The sequence below is a fragment of the Cupressus sempervirens genome, chromosome 9, assembly GCF_028749045.1.
Source record: "Cupressus sempervirens isolate cs-2001-9-10 chromosome 9, ASM2874904v1, whole genome shotgun sequence".
Lineage (NCBI taxonomy): Eukaryota > Viridiplantae > Streptophyta > Pinopsida > Cupressales > Cupressaceae > Cupressus > Cupressus sempervirens.
The window spans coordinates 273982285-273997113 of NC_143126.1; the positions used below are offsets into that span (position 1 = coordinate 273982285).

General features: G+C 34.8%; 1 protein-coding gene across 2 annotated transcripts in view; it reads left to right on the top strand.

Annotated features, from left to right (window-relative positions):
- Positions 1-14829, top strand: part of LOC149538513 (F-box/RNI-like superfamily protein) — a 237747-nt gene that overhangs the window by 137723 nt on the left and 85195 nt on the right. The gene's annotated exons all lie outside the window — the stretch shown is intronic.

The window sequence follows — 14829 nt, forward strand, 5'->3', positions numbered from 1 at the left end:
TGTTGCTTTCTTTAAGTTCAGCATGCATATTTTGTATTTAAATTTGTAATGAGTCACATATAATGTGAACACAAAAGAGGCTCCATGATTTTAATTTTCTGAACTCTTGAAGTAAATTGGAGAACTTGATCTTTTAGGTAGGCTATGGCTTATAAAAAGTGTATAGGAAGTTCTAGAAGGTTAGATTACTTTTGAATAACCTGTAAAATAGGAGTTAACAGGTTACTACTCCTGTAAAGTAGGAGTCAATAGGTTCTGCAGTTTTTTTGGTTGGCTTTTCAATTGTAGTTGTGTCAACTTTGTTAAGACATTTTAGGTGCTTTCTGTTTTTGCAAATATTTATGTTGCAAATTTTTTGAATGCTTTATAAATTTTCGATTGAATTGCCAACAACATGTAATATCCCTGTCAAAATAAGATCTATATAATTAAAACATAAATGAATAGATAAATAATAAATAAATAAAATAGTGATAATATAATATTAATAATGGCATAGTTATAATTTATTATAATAATATTATAATATTGCACAATATATGTTAAGTATGAAAATTAAATATTATTATATAAAACGAAAAAGATAATATTATATAATGATTAGATTAATAATCATAAAATATAAAATGAAGTGTATATATTAAAATTTATATTAATAATAAATAATTGAATTAATTGAATTAAAAGACACCTTTTCTCATATCAATGTATATAAAGAGATTTTAAACCCCAAAAAATATATAGAAAAGAAAATTAGATATATAGAATTGGGTCTGCAAAAGCTTAATGGAGAAATATGAAATTAATTATTTAAGATCCTAGAATGGGACATTACAAATAGTATCAGAGCTTGATCCTGCAGGGTAAAATAACATGATCAGAACATGATTCTGCAATCGAATTACTTGTATCTCAGAATTGCCAATTTGAGTGATCAAAGATATATCGAACTGGCCAAACTGGACTTCAACAGAATGCAGGCTTTACATCAAATGGAAAATCTAAGAAATTATCAGTAAAGATGATACAGGGGCTGCAGTTTTCTGAGCTTACATTTACTCGACATAGACAAGTGGAAATATACTCCAGCGCTGCAGTGGTGATGTTTTAACCAGAATACTCGGCTTGCAGAATTGCCTACACAAAAGCTGCCTCCCTCCTCATTATTCTGGATGACCTCCTTGATACTCACATTTCATTTGACCAAGTAAACCTATTTACTAAAACTGTGAAAAGATGGGAAAAGCACAGAGTAATTGTGGAGGAGATCAGAGAAAATTATAAGCAATAGGAAATGAATATACAAGCATCGAATAAGGAGGATAAAAGATACATTAAGAACAGTTTAAATTCAGTGACCAAAAACTTTATTTCTGGTGCTATGCAAACAAGGAAAATATGCCAGTCAAGAGAATCTTTCTGCAGACGTCTTGGGAAAGTATAATCATTAATAATAAAGTACACAAATCACAATGCTGGAGGAATACAATTGGTATCAGAAAAATATATAAAATAGGGCAGCCAATCAAAACAGTGATTAAGTGTGATAACCCCTCACTGCTAAGCCAGGAAGCTTTACATAAAAAACTATATTTCATTATTAATATAGTAAATCCAATTCTTTTAAAAATTATTCCAAGATGAAAGTATGTCTTTTATAAAATTAATTATTTCAATAATATATATATATATATATATATATATATATATATATATATATATATATATATATCAATATCAATATCATTATTGACGTAGTTAATCATTGTTAAAATCTCAAGGCCAAGATTATCCATAACCTAGGATAATCTCAATAACCAAATAATAAATAAATGATAAATATCTATATTTATATTTATAATTGCAATTACATTTAATTGTTAAATTATAAAGCACTCAACAATATAATTGTTACATAATGAAATCAAAGTATAACACAATTAAACAAATAATACATAACATAGGCGATTAAGGGAGGATGCGAAAAATTAAATCAATTAACCTAAAATCTGTCAAAGGTCACGATTGCTTGATGCGCTCAGGAAACATATAAGACTTCAATCGCATCAAATGAGGAAGGGAGAAAAAGATCAGGGCATTCAGAGAAAGTGAAGGTGGAAGTATTCAACGAGAAAAGGAAGTCTTCAGGCAGCGTAGGAAATTGCACCCTAGTGGAGGAATACGTGATAGAGGAATTATTCACTGCCAATCAAGATACTCCAGGATAGTCATCACAAGCATCTGACGCAGCAAATAGGAAGCAGATCATACCATGGTTCAATAGGAAGCGGATCATACCATGGTTCAATCAGAAATAAATAGAGATAACTAATGCGATCAGACAGTGTGGTGGATAAAAGAATAAATAATAATAAAATCCTCATCACCGCAAAACAACAGTGAGAGTTTTGATACGTAACACTAAACTCCAAGTGTGAATAACCAGGCCAACCATATAAGTTGAAAACGAACATATATCAGGAATTTCGAATTGCCATACCGAAAGGACAAACCTTGATCATTTAATATACTACACAAGGATAATCATTAACAGGTAGACAAGGAATAATCAGATGATTCATAACCTGATAGTCCTTATCTGAAATTAAGGCAGAGACCCACAGGTTCTCTGAAGGGCTTTAATAACTCTATCTCTATGAAGAGGAGAGATTGAAGCAAGGCAGAGATTTAAAAGCTCTGAAGGTCAGTATACTGAAAGGATTAATTCATATGCATATGAGAGGATGGATACACCATCGAGGTTATCCATTAGGCCTAGATGGCGTAAGCTTCTAGGAAGGATGGATGTCTCGGTAACGAACATCCATAAGGCTTAAAGAGGGGTCTTGTGTGAATAATACTTAGTGGAGAATTAGTTACAAATAGCTAAAATTCCCCATGAACAAAGTATCAGATCACAGCCCAGCTTTAAGAAAGGAAAATAATTAGATTAGACTATTAAGTTATTTATTTTAATAGGACTATATATATTTTTTCTAACTCATGAAGATACTAACCATCATGCAGGTGTAGAATCAGGAAATTAAAAAGAAGAATACAAATCAATCCATAAACTAGGGGACATTACATTAAGGAGTAGGAGTCGTACAACATCAAACAGGAATTTTATTCCATTCCCATTAAAGGGGTTCAAATCTATACCGAGCAATTAACATTTCAGGAGATTTATGCATCAACATTCCAGTCAGAAATTTGACTATTCCATAATCGCAGTCAGCAGACTTTATTAGGAAGAATATAAGTTTTAATAATCAAACTGAGCGATCACACCAGAGAGCATAAAGACAAGAAATGCATATAAACTGTACAACCAGCAAATATCATAAATAAAAGGCACAACTAATCATAGTTGGCATAATCGCCGAATAATCGGCGAGTTTTTACTAATCGCCGAGTTTTTGGGACTGGCGAGTTTTTCTCAGATTTAATCGCCAGAAAAAATCGCCGAGTTTTTGTGAAAAATCGCCGACTAATCACCGAGTTTTTGCAAAAAATCGGCGAGTTTTTCAGAAAATTTTTTTTTTTTTTTTTTTTTTTTTTCAAATTTTTTTTTTTTTTTTTTGGTTAAAAAAAAAGGCAAAAAGCCTATATATATTATGTAAGATAGAGAGTTACAATATGCTAGTAGAGCTAGGAAGAGGAAAATGTGATTGTAATGATGTTTTTACTTCTAGTTTGACACAAATTATTTACTATTATGCTTCCCACCATCAGCATTCAGCATGAGAATGTGATTTTGAACTCATTAGATGCATCTTCTCATTGAAATTTGCAAAAAAATGTATTTTGAATTAAATTTTAGCGGTTTTTTTAGGTTCCCGAGTTTTCCCGAGTTTTTTTTTAAAATGGCCGAGTTTTTCCCGATTAAACTTTTGGGGGGCTCGGCGAGTTTTTGGATTTGGCGAGTTTTCCAACTATGCAACTAATATTAGAGTAGTGCATAACAATAGTAAACAAAGACTTCAGTATAATAATCAGTAAGGGTATCTTAATCACAACTCTTGGCATATTGATGCTATGGGTATAGGGACCTGATTATAACTAATTTTCTCCTTATCTATTTTTGATCTGCATGGAGTGAGTACAGGCCAGATTGGTATAATCAGGTCACTAACAATGAAGTAAACACATTGATCAAATGCAGAAAATATATTATCAGTTCCAAAATAATGATCTAAGCTATCTATTCAAGGTAATTGGTCAAACAAGGTAATGTTCCCAAATTTGAAACTATTATAAAAAAGAGACATTACCATTATGATCAGTACAGAGGAGGAGATAAATGAAACTAATGTATACATATTTAAATGATGAGCATGCTAAATTGAACAGTAAATTTTGAAAGGAAACATCAAATGTATTTATGAAAATTATTCAATTATGGCCTGTGTGGAAGCCCATCATTGGTTTAGGAGTCTCCATGGTTCTTATATGTCACAATGGATATGTGTTTGCTTGTTGGGACCCTATCTACTATGCAATTAAGATTTTTGACTTTTTTTAATCTGGAAGGTTTTATACCTACTACCCCTTGTCATTCAGTTAAATGGAAGCAGTTATAACTGGGTTTGATTTAAAACAGACAAATCATATTAAACATTCCAATTGAATTCAAAGTTAGTGTGTGGATATAATTTGTTAATAAAAAAAAAATTCAAATTCGGGAATTACATGGTGACAAGAAAATAAAAAATAAGACAATTGAAAAAGAAACGGAAGCAGTTTCCTGAAAAGTGTCATATAGAATGAAAAGCTGAGAATTTGATAAGACTATCTTCTGCAGATTATACTGAGACAGGGGACATTACAATTGAATGTAATACTGTTGGTACCAATAGGAATCAGTGTTTAATTGAAAACTCAATCCTATCATCATCAAAACAACAATCAAAATTTTAGTGATAAATATATACACAGAAAAATATAGAAAGGTAGTAAAAGGAGGACATCGTCCAATCAGCAGTAAAAGTTGTTGAAAACATCAAAAATAAGATTTACAGTTAGCACCATATATCCACATCAAAATGGGAAGGGGAAAACCAAAGGTGACAATAAAAGACAAGTCACCTACTTGCAAGTTAGGTGAGTAGGCACAAGGAAAAATATTACAAAGAAGGTGCAAGACAAATAAACCAAAGTAAGGAATGCATTTGTTAGTCTTACTTTACTAGATAACCATTAATAGATTTAAATGGAAAGTATGCTTATTTATAAATTCATTTGATAATTACTCACATTAATGTAAGGATTATTCTATAAAAGAATAAGAGGTATGTAAGAGAACTTAGAATTCCTTTATGCTTATAATATTTATTCAAATATTTATAATTGAATAATTATTGAGAATAGAATTAATTCCCAATATTATTATTATGAATAATATTAAAAATAGAACTAATTTTCATTATTTGATTCATAAGGAATATATACAACACATGTATAAAGGATACATACATAGATATATGATAGCAAATCTTGACCGAAGACATTCAGATCATAAGACGAAGCTTATGTATGTATGGTACTAAACATACATGCTCAAGACTAGTTATTATTTCTAAGTTGGGAAGAAGAGCATATATGCAATAAGGGAGAGGCCTACGTAAATCCAACTACTTGGTCATTCCCAAGACAGCGTAAAGATCAGAAAACTTGAGTCCCTTGTAGACGTCCAATAAAGGCTTAAGGGCTTGGATCTATAAAACCTTGAGGGAAGCCATTGAGTTTGGTGTCTAAGTAACTTGTTGCATCTCAACATTCTCATTGACTGGAATAATAACTAGGATAACATGGTCTTCTTAATTCACATATAATTAATTACTAATTTACCTATAGGGGTAGTCTGAAAAGAGAGAACAAAGGTGTATTGAGGGAGAGGCTAGTGTAAATCCAGCCAATCGGTTATTCCGAGATAGGTTAGGGATCATTGACCCCAAGTTCCTTGCAGGTATGTCCCAAGAAAGGCTTAAGGGCTTGGATCTATAAACTTTAAGGAAAACCGTTAGAGTTTGGTGCCTAAGCAATCTATTTACATCTTAAGCATTCTTCTCAACTAGACTAATAATAAGAGCAAAACAAAGCAAGCATCTTGCAAAGTAGGACACGTGTGTGGATTCTTAAACACCTACCATCGAGGCCAAGGGGGCTAAATTTTTGCTCTTGGACTTAGTATGGGATAGGGTTGGAGTAATATATCATGACTCAACATACACATATGTACTAATGATCACTTGTATGTGCAGTATTTTATTGAAGAAGTAAATTTTGTAAATCATTTTCTTGACTCTAGCTCATTACCAATTGTAAATTGTAAGGCATTAATCAAGAATGCATGTATTATGTGTCTACATCGTGTCTACTTCGTGTTTTCATGCATTTATGTGTCTGCTTAGTGTTTTCATGTATTCATGTGTCTACTTCATGTTTTTATGCATTCATGTGTCTACTTCATGTTTTCATGCGTTCATGTGTCTACTTCGTGTTATCATGCATTCATGTCTACTTTGTGTTTTCATACATTAATTTGTGTTTACTTCGTTTATGCTTTGTGTTTTTCATGCATTATACTCCATGAATCCCTTATGTCTTCTTGCATTCAATTATATGCTTTGTATGTTGGCTCTACAAGAATAGTTATAAATGATTTTTGCTTGAGGACAAGCAAATTTGAGAGGGAGGATTGTAATATCCTCGTCAAAATAAGATCTATATAATTGGAAAATAAATGAATAGATAAATAATAAATAAATAAAGTAATAATAATAATAATGACATAGTTATAGTTTTTTATAATCATATTATAATATTGCATAATATATGTTAAGTATGAGAATTAAATATTATAATATAAAACGATAAAATATAATATTATATAATGATTAGATTAATAATAATATATAAAATGAAGTACATATATTGTTATCAATTTTTATAATAATAGTATTAATATTAATAACAAAAAATAATATTAATATTAATAAAAATGGCTTTACTCTCAAAATTGGCAAATTCGCATGCGATTGTTGATCAAGCATCGTTCTACAATATAATGAAATACTATCGCAGGATTCAACCCTTACCCATTGTAAACAAATTCAATATTCTAAGTGACCTTTCCCCGAAAAATTTGCTTCCTAGATCATCTCATCCCAAAATTACAGGGAAATGCAAAGATTAGAAAGCAAAATTGACTACTACCATTAAAAAAAAAGAGCTCTTTTCAATAGGACCAAGTATGCAAAGGGTAATTTCATGACCAATCAGCATGAAGAATCTGTGATTTTGGCAGTGCAATCAGATCCATCAATCTCACAATCAGTGAAAGCTTGTTTTTGCTCATCACGGAAAGAAAAATAGGAATCAAATCCAAAACCCTAAAATTTCAACAATTTGGTCCAACTATTTAGAAAGCAAATGGAAAACTGTAACAAATAGGAAGCATCGAACAAGGCAAATACCCATTGCTACATCTAATAAACTGCCCCCTTTCAATCAGCCAAATAGGGTTTCAGAAGCCAACAACATTCCATTAGGCAAGAAAGCTAGTAGTAATAAGAAAAATAAAACCCTAATTGTCTCATGGATAGGGGTTTTTAACATCTAAGACTCTCAAGCACCAAAGAATGCAAAATCTAGTAAGGATGTTAAAGCTGCGACACAACATGGTGGATACCAACTAGAAATATTAATATAAAGGGCAAAGAAGATTAGTGGGCAAATAATAATCATAAATTTGATGAAGACATTTTCATCATTAGTAATGCTAACAGTGAAGAATGTTGGTTTGAATGTGAAGTGCTCGGCCTATTTGCCTTCTGGAATGACCCTAGAGAAAAGTTATCAAACATGGCAGATTGGCTAAAAATGGCTTGCGAATTGTAGGTAAGTATCTCCAAGCTATCAAATTCTTTGTTATTTCTTGAATGTAAAAGTAGAGCAATTAGAGATGAATTAGTTGATGGACCTTTATGTTTTTATGAAGGATATAGCGTTAATTTTGTTAAATGGATCGCTAATTTCTGTGAACATAATGTCAAGCAATTATGCCCCCAACATGGATAGCAATTAAGCCCTTTCCAGATGAATTAGCACATACTCAAATATTGAAACACATAGGCAACTCAGTAGGGAAATTCTTAGGGTTTGAGTCTTGCTCTAAGAAGTTCAATGAAGTCAAGATCTTTGTAAACATTAGGTCAGATACTCAGGTATTCAAACCAGTTAAAGTCATCACTAACAGATCAATTTATAATCTACATATCACAAGATTTAATTGTCATATCTATTGTTCTGCATTTTGTTACCACAAAATGTTGATAACGGGACAACTTTTTCAAGCTAGTTTTGTGTCTCTCTAAGTTTAATTTAATATTCAATTGTTTAATGTTGATCGATCGATCAATTTCAATTCGTATATCAAATCGTTTTACTGAAGGCTTTCGTCAAGTCTTTTTCGTTTTGCTTTCTATCGAGCCTATGCTTGATTTTTGAGGCCTTCATCGTCCTTTTCTTTTCTTTTGAGTTTGTGTTTGTTGGTTTTTAGTCCTTTGGTTTTTCTCATGTCATGCCTTTCACTTTTCCCTTCGATTCAGTCTAACCTAGAGCTCAATCGGACTTGTAAGTCAAGAGTTATGGTCGTTTTAGTGTTTCAAAGGTGGACTTTTTTGGTGCAACAACACGAATTAAAAATATCATGTTATATTTTTAATTTGACTTTCACTTTTTGAAAAATATAACTTAAATTCACTTTTTGTTATGTTTTTAAGTTACTTTATCTATAAAATTTTCACTTAAATAACTATAGTGCACTTTATGTTATAATTTTAAGTTGGATTACTTTTTGATTTTTCACTTGAAGTGACCATATAAACTTTATAGTTCCAGTTTAATTTTTTATTTTTAAATCAAATGCTCATTTAAATATTACTTTTTAAACGATATTTATGTGTTGTATTTTTAAATATGATATATTAATATTGTTTATGTCCCATTTAGTAATATTTTTATGAAATTAAGTTGATTAAATGACTTTAAGTTATCAAAAGTGGACACTTTTGAAGTCATCGCTCCCAGAGAGTTTACAGAGGCTTCTTGATGGTTTGGCTTCCTTTTGTGATCAACGATAGGTTGCGGTTAGCCTGGGTAAGACTTGGGTTATGATCTTTAATTGCCTGAAGACTTGTCACCTACACTTATTTTTTTAGGGTCAGGAGATTGAGATCACTTCTTCATATATGTATTTGGGGGTGAAGGTTTCTGGGCCTCACTTCAATTTGAGACTAGCGATTCAGTCGAGAGTTAGCAGGGGTATGGGTTCTCTTGCTATGCTTGAGAAACAGTGTTTTAGACACCACTTTCAGGATATTAAAATAACCTTCATGTTTCTTTTTAATGCTCACTATTGTATCTTATTATATCTCTGTAAATATTAGAATGTTTCTAATATTTAGGTGTAGTCTAGAATAGAATGTTTCTATTCTATTCGACTCTCCTCTTTGTATATATAGATCAGTTTGATCTCTGATTAATTCATTCAAGTATTCCGCCATTTACATTTGTAACATGGTATTAGAGCTAGGGTTTAAACCCTCTGTGCAAATCGATTGAAAATTTGTCTTCAACTACTGGCATTCTTGGAAAATCGTGGATTTGTTTTCTGCCAATTTTTTTTCTTGGAAACCCGTGGCTTGGTTTGTAAATCACAAATTTGAAGGTCGTTTTTTTCAAATCTGGAGGTCGTTTTTTCCAATCTGTTCACACCCAGATCTCAAAAAGTGGGATTTTTTGGTTTTTTTTTCAAAAACGGGTCTGTCTATCCCTGTTGGATATTCTCCTCGCGTTTGTGCTGCTGGGTTTTGTTGTTTTTTTACTTGCAAACATCATTTTTCTGCCTTTTTGACCTCTTTGGCCGTCGACTGTTATTCTGCTCGAAACCCTAGTTTTTTGACTTCGAAAAAATTTTCTGATCACATATTCTTGGTGGGTTTTTTTAAAATCTCAAATGGGTCTTCATCAGATTTTTGCAGGTGCCTCGTTTTTTGTGCCTCGATTTTCGAGCCAACGGATCCAGATTCCGACATTATTTTATTTCTGGGTTTTTCGAGCTCTTTTCAAGGTACTCCAATTTTTTTGGGTCTTTCATTTTCTCACCTCGAAGTTTGTGCCATTTTAAATATTCACATATTATAAGCATCTGTATCAATAGCATCAGAAGTCAAACTCAATTAAACAGCAAGCCAATGCTGCCCAACACTCAAGAGCAGAAAGAATCTATCTACCATGCCTTTATGGCCAGCATTCCTGCAAATCATGTGAAATCTTCTGCGTGGTGCGTCGATTTTGGTGCCTCCTGACATTTCACTCATAATCGTGATTGGTTTGTTGAATTCACTCCCTATTCTGACTCAGTAATCTTTGGAGGCGGTGAAGAATACAATATTGTCGGCAAGGGCAATGTTCAGATTCAGTCCGGAGGAAGAAAACTCATGTTTCTCAATGTATGTTATGTTCCTGGCATGAAACACCATCTTCTGTCTGTTAGTTAGATTATGAAGCACTCTCCTTAGTTGGATGTCATTTTCAGTGGAAATAAGTGTTTGATTATTGATCGTGCTTCTCGCACGACCCTTGCTTTCGGTCTTGAGGATCATGGTATTTATAGGCTTGTAGATTCAGGTGATTCCCTTGAGCATGCCTTCATCGTCGAATCATCCGCTCTTAGCAGTCTCTGGCATCAGCGATACGGTCATCTGAACATTCAATATCTAGCACAACTTGCTCGGGATAATTTAGTCCATGGCCTACCTAATACTCAGACCTAGAACCATTGTGTTTGCGGAGCTTGCCAAGCAGGGAAGCAACATAGGACACCATTTAAGAATGGTGAATCATGGCGGGCATCCAGAGTACTCCAGCTAGTCCATGCTGATGTATGTGGTCCTATGAATACTCCTTCTATTACTGGGAACAAGTATTTTTTACTCTTTGTGGATGATTTCAGTCGCAAAATGTGGGTATATTTTCTTAAGAAAAAATCAAATGCCTTTCTTGTATTTCAGTAGTTTAAAGCTCTAGTAGAAAAAGAGTCTGGTTCCTCCATCTGTACTCTTAGGACCGATAATGGGGGGGAATTCTATTCTTCTGCTTTCTCTGCCTTCTGTACTGCTCATGGCATTAGACGTTAGTTCACCACACCTCACACCCCTCAGCAAAATGGTGTTGTAGAGCGTCGAAACCGTACCATCACAAAAATGGCTAGGGCTATGCTAGAACATAGAAATGTTCCCAGAAAATATTGGGCAGAAGCAGTATCCACAGCTGTCTACCTTCTTAACCGATCACCCACCCTTGCAGTTAATCATAAGACTCCCGAGGAAGCCTGGTCTGGTTGCAAACCTAGGATCAACCATTTGAAAGTTTTTGGCTCTGTAGCATATGTATGGATTCCTGATGCCAAACGCACTAAGTTGGATTCCAAAAGCCAGAAACTTATGTTTACAGGATACAGTCACACACATAAGGCCTACAAACTGATTGATGTAAATACCGATCGTTTAATCTTCAGTCGTGATGTTGTGTTTGATGAGGAACTTGGACCATTTCCGCTTTCTGACTCCCCACCACATTCCGAGATTCAGTCTTCAACAATCTCTGACTTGGGTTCTTCTATTTTATATGAGTCATCTGATGCTATTGATACACCACCTCAGTCACTTATTGATACACCACCTCAGTCACTTCTAGATAATACAACCCCTACTCCTGCTTCTCATCCAGCTATTCTGACAACATCTGATATTGGCTCCTCGACTCTTCAGCCAAAATGGTGGGCTCAAACGATTAGTGATCTTCATCCTGATGAACTCATTGAGGGTAGAATCTCTAGGAAATAAGATCCTTCAGCACAACACAGTCAATATAGCTCTTATGGCCAACATCCACAGTATCCCTGAGCCCCAGATATATGCAGAGGCCAAAGGAATTCTAGAATAGGAACAAGCAATGGATGTTGAGCTTCAGAGTCTTCAAAAGAACCACACCTGGGTTCTTTCAGATCTCCCTCCTGGGAAGAAACCCATTAGCTGTAAATGGGTCTATAAGGTCAAGTACCATGCAGATGGTACCTTGGACAAATACAAAGCTAGACTTGTTGCTCGAGGATTCACCCAGCGCGAAGGCATTGATTATGAGGAGACATTTGCTCCGACAGCCAAGATGAGCACTATTCGCATTCTTCTTGCAATTGCAGCTCAGTATGGTTGGAAAGTTCATCAAATGGATGTGAAGAGCGCCTTTCTCAATGGTGAATTACAAGAAGAAGTCTACATGACGCAGCCCCCAGGTTTTAAGATTGCCAGTTCAGAACACAAAGTATGTAAACTCCAGAAGGCCCTCTATGGTCTTTAACAGGCCCCTAGGGCTTGGTACATAAAGATTGATCATTACTTGGTTGCTCAAGGATTTCAGCGTAGTCCATCAGACAGTAATCTGTATAGTAAACACTCTGGTAATGATATTCTTTTTCTTGTTCTCTATGTGGATGATTTGATCATTACTGGAAATTCAGAACATTTGATTTTAGAAATCAAATAGGATCTATGCAGAAATTTTGATATGACAGATCTCGGATTGCTTCATTATTGTTTAGGTATTGAGGTTTGGTAGACTGACAACAATATTTTTTTGTCTCAGTCCAAGTATGCCAGAAGTTTGCTTGATAGGTTTCAAATGCAAGATTGCAAATCTGCCTCCACTCCTATGGAGACTGGTCTGAAATTGTCCGCACAATCTGTTTCTCCTCCTGTAGATGAAACACTCTTCAGGCAGCTAGTAGGTAGTCTCATCTACCTTACTACTACTAGACTTGATCTCAGTTTTGCAGTCAGCTACATCTCACGGTTCGTGACAAACCCCAAGACTGATCATTGGATTGCAGCGAAACGTCTGTTACGCTATGTACATGGTACTTCAGATTATGGTATTCTTTACACAAGGAGTACTACTCCTCAGATCAGTAGATTCACCGATTTCGATTGGGCCGACTCAGTTGACAATAGGAAATCTACTTCTGTCTATGTGTTTAGTATCGGATCTGCAGCAATAACTTGGACCAGTAAAAAGCAACAGGCACATGCACTCTCCTCTACAGAAGCAGAATATAGAGGAGCTGTCAAGGCAACTTGTGAAGCAGTTTGGCTCCGGCAGATGCTTGCAGATATGCATATTCCTCAAGCAGGTCCGACTTCTTTGTTTTCAGACAATCAGGGCGTACTCAAACTTGCCAAGAACCTAGTGTTTCATGAACGAACCAAGCACATAGAGCTTCATCGCCATTACATCCGACAATTAGTAGAAGATGGATCTATTCAGTTACGCTATGTCTCTACCTCAGAGCAATTAGCAGATATTTTCACAAAACCCCTTGGTCTTGACAAGTTTGTTAAATTCAGGGGATCTATTGGTGTAGTAAATAGATTGAGCATTAAGGGGGGGTATTAAAATAACCTTCATGTTTCTTTTTAATGCTCACTATTGTATCTTATTATATCTCTGTAAATATTAGAATGTTTCTAATATTTAGATGTAGTCTAGAATAGAATGTTTCTATTCTATTCGACTCTCCTCTTTCTATATATAGATCAGTTTGATCTCTGATTAATTCATTCAAGTATTCCACCATTTACATTTGTAACAGATACCTTGTCCAAGTTATCCCTTTTGGACTCTCTTGTTCGGCCGACGGTTCTTTATGGCTCTGTGGTTTGGGGTCGGTCTCTTCTTAGCTCAAACTGGGCTTCGATTGAGCAGGTTCAGACTCTTCTTTTGTGGCCCATGATTAGATGCCCCATATTCACCCCTCAGTATCGTTCTTGCTAAGTTCGGCGCTCATCCTTTCAGTCTTGCTGCCATTTTTTATCCGATTTGGTTCCTTCATTGTTTGTGTTGTTTTGTGGATTCAGCTTCTAATTGCGATAGATACTCCTACTTGGCTTATTGTTCTTTCGTCGCTATTGCGAGTTTTGATAAGTGTTCTCGTGCTCGTTGCTGGTATGCACAAGCATCCTCCCTGCTGACTTCGATTAGGATAGAGATTGATCGTCTCCCTCCCTATCAATTCTCGTTGAATGCTCCTGCTCATCTTCTCCCCTTCTGACAGGAGTTAAATGAGCATGTCAAACTTGATATTTACAGATAGTACATTATTACTACTTGGACTAATCCGCCGGGCGGGCTGCGACCAAGGATGTCCTTCTATGCGGAACACTTTTTGGAGATTAGTGATGGGATTATTGTCTATCCTAGTTACCTATCTTGACGGTGGTATCATGCTCTATGTTTTTCCCTGGGGTCCTTTAGAGTTGGTTCTCACTGTCTTCGTGCTTAGATAGACCATCATATTGATAGTGGTGAGCGGATTTGTAAGCTATGGACTTCAGTTGAGGTCGAGACGGAGACTCACTTTTTATTCCATTGCCCTATCTACTATGATATCAGAGGGAGATTTCACTGCTTGTTTCGAGATTGCTTTTCTCTTTCTGACTTCTTCAGTTACTGGGACCAACGATGTCTAGCTCTCTATCTTCAGGAGGCCACTCTGCTCTATGATAGCACTCTACAGGCACTTCTTCCTCACTGGCATTTTTCGACTCAACTCATTACTGCTTTTTTCACACCCTTATCTCCTTTGAATGGTGTGAAAAGACAGTCTAGTTTTTCTAGTTCTTTTGATCATTCCAAGTCTGTTAGACCCAGTACCGGTTTCTTACATTAGCGGCACTCCTGTACGAGCTCACAGTGACATACCAAAGC